The 3,193-nt window shown below is 45.0% G+C and overlaps 1 non-coding gene across 1 annotated transcript; it reads right to left on the bottom strand.

Annotated features, from left to right (window-relative positions):
• Positions 1 to 898: 898 nt before the first annotated feature.
• On the bottom strand, positions 899 to 1,156 carry LOC111531962. The gene has a single exon (XR_002728434.1).
• Positions 1,157 to 3,193: the final 2,037 nt, after the last annotated feature.

The following is a 3,193-nucleotide window of genomic DNA, read 5'->3' as shown; positions in this document are numbered from 1 at the left end:
CCCCCCCCCCCTCCCCTCCCCTCCCCTTCCCTTCCCTTCCCTGTCTCCCAGGCCGGATTGCAGTGGTGCAATCTCAGCTCACTGCAACCTCTGCCTCCTGGGTTAAAGCAGTTCTCCTGCCTCAGCCTCCCGAGTAGCTGGGATTACAGGCATGCACCACCACACCCAGCTAATTTTTGTATTTTTAGTGGAGATGGGGTTTTGCCATGTTTGCCAGGCTGGTCTCAAACTCCTGACCTCAAGTGATCCACCCGCCTCAGCCTTCCAAAGTACTGGGATTACAGGTGTGAGCCACCGCACCCAGCCTATGATACTTTAAATAGCGGCATATACTTGGGTGTATTTTCATCTTGACAGATGGCAAATCATAGCACATTTGAGGACATCAAGCATTTGTTAGATCCTTTGCCCTATTTAGAACTTCTGCTTGGACACAAGGATCAGGAATATATCATGTTTTTGACATATGTTAAAGGCTGTTTCAAGAAAAAAATTTAAGTCAGGTCTTTTTGACATGTTAAGCTGTACATGGAGTTAATCATAAAATCGCCCTGAAAAATCTCTGGAAATAGAGAAATAAAATTGCTATCTGAGAACCACACTTGAAAACATACATATAGGCTGGGCATTGTGGCTCATGCCTGTAATCCTAGCACTTTGGGAGGCTGACATAGGTGGATTGTTTAGGCCCAGGAGTTTGAGAACAGCCTGAGCAATATGGTAAAATCCTGTCTCTACAAAAAATTACAAAAATTATGTTTTTATGACTGACCAACCTCCTCCTCACCCTCCAACCACAATGAGCTATTATTTCTATAAATATACTTCAGTCAATTTGAAGTCAAGTCTTGGCTTGAGGCCTGCCATTTTTTTTCTTTCCTTTTTTCCTTAGGAGGTCACAGATTGAAAACTTGAGATCATGCACTGTCACAGCCATGACAGCCACTCCTCAATCTCCTGTGTAACTGGTTCTGTTGGATGCTTGTCAGCTGTGAACCATTCACTCTCAGAAGCACACACTGACAAAATCCCAAATTATCACCTGCTTCATGATCCCATACATATGACTTAAATGTGATAGGAGGGGAAAAAAATGGGCTGCTGGGGGACCTGCCTTTTTTAAAGGTGACTTTGTATGTCTTTTCTCAAATCTTTTTTTTTCTTTTTTTCGGTTTGTGTGTTTTTTTTTTTTTTTTGAGACGGAGTCTCGCTCTGTCACCCAGGCTGGAATGCAGTGGCCGTATCTCAGCTCACTGCAAGCTCCGCCTCCCGGGTTTACGCCATTCTCCTGCCTCAGCCTCCCAAGTGGCTGGAACCACAGGCGCCCGCCACCTCGCCCAGCTAGTTTTTTGTATTTTTAGTAGAGACGGGGTTTCACCGGGTTAGCCAGGATGGTCTCGATCTCCTGACCTCGTGATCCACCCATCTCGGCCTCCCAAAGTGCTGGGATTACAGGCTTGAGCCACCATGCCCGGCCTTTTTTTCATTTTTGAGATGGTGTGTTGCTCTTGTTGCCCAGGCTGGAGTGCAATGGTGCAATCTCAGCTCACCACAACCTCCGCCTCCCGGGTTCAAGCGATTCTCTTGCCTCAACCTCCCGAGTAGCTGGGATTACAGGCATGTGCCACCACGCCCGGCTAATTTTGTATTTTTAGTAGAGATGGAGTTTCTCCATGTTGGTCAGGCTGGCCTCAAACTCCCAACCTCAGGTGATCCACCCACCTCAGCCTCGCAAAGTGCTGGGATTATAGGTATGAGCCACCACTTCCAGCCAACTGATTACCATTTTTAAAAACAAGGTTTTCCACCCGCCTCGGCCTCCCAAAGTGCTGGGATTACAGGTGTGAGCCACTGTGCCCAGCTCCTCAAATCTATTATACACACACATATATGTATGCATACATATATGGCTCCATGATATATATATATGTGGTGTATGTGTATATATATGTATGGGGATATATATATATATATAGTTTGTTTGTTTGTTTTGAGACTCGGTCTCACTCTGTCACCCAAGTTGGAGTGCAATAGTGTGATCTTGGCCCACTGCAGCCTCTACCTCCCCAGGCTCAGGTGATCCTCCCACCTCAGCCTCCCAAGTAGTTGGGACCACAGGCACATGACACCATGCCTGGGTAATTTTTGTATATTTTCATAGAGATGGAGTCTTGCCGTGTTGCCCAGGCTGGTCTCACACTCCTGATTTCAAGCAATTGGCCTGCTTTGGCTTCCCAGTGCTGAGATTACAGGTGTGAGCCACTGTGCCTGGCCACCAGCTCTATCTTTACCATCAAAATTGAAGTAAACATTTACATCAGGGGTCAGGGATATCCAATCTTTTGGCTTCCCTGGGCCACATTGGAAGAAGAAGAATTGTCTTGGGCCACACACAGGATATACTAACACTTGCTGGGCATGGTGGCTCATGCCTGTAATTCCATGCTTGATTGACATCCTTTACACTTTCCATGTGATTTCCATAACCCCAACTACCTTGTTTTTAAAAATGGTAATCAGTTGGCTGGAAATGGTGGCTCATACCTATAATCCCAGCACTTTGCGAGGCCGAGGTGGGTGGAACTTGAGGTCAGGAGTTGGAGACCAGCCTGGCCAACATGGCGAAACCCTGTCTCTACTTAAAATACAAATATTAGGTGGATGTGGTGGTGCACACCTGTAGCCCCAGCTACTCGGGAGGCTGAGGCAGGAGAATCGCTTGAACCTGGGAGGCAGAGTTTGCAGTGAGCTGAGGTCGTGCCACTGCACTCCAGTCTGCGTGAGACAGCAAAACTCTGTCTCAAAAAATAAAATAAGAAATAAATAAATACTAATCAATCAAGACCACCCATGCATAAAGGTATGGACCATCACCTGCTTACGTCCTTTGGTGAATTATGAATTATGTGAATTTTTTCCAAATTCTAATATAAATACATCTGTACTTACACAGTAATGCAAGAGAAGTGGTATAATTTTCTTTGTTTTCTTTAAAAAACCAAGTCTCATAAATTCAGAGTTCCATAATGCTCCATAAAACAATAATTTACTATCAACAGTACCATACCTGTGACAATGTTTATAAATGGAGATGATCTTTTCTTTTGAGAACTATGTGCTTGACAAATTATCACCTTCTTATGACCTGAAATCAAAATCCTTGCCTTTCTTACTCCTGTATGTTCATACACAC

The sequence above is a fragment of the Piliocolobus tephrosceles genome, chromosome 17, assembly GCF_002776525.5.
Source record: "Piliocolobus tephrosceles isolate RC106 chromosome 17, ASM277652v3, whole genome shotgun sequence".
NCBI classification, from domain to species: domain Eukaryota; kingdom Metazoa; phylum Chordata; class Mammalia; order Primates; family Cercopithecidae; genus Piliocolobus; species Piliocolobus tephrosceles.
The sequence above is the reverse complement of the archived record's forward strand: the minus strand, read 5'-3'. Positions and strand labels throughout refer to the sequence as shown.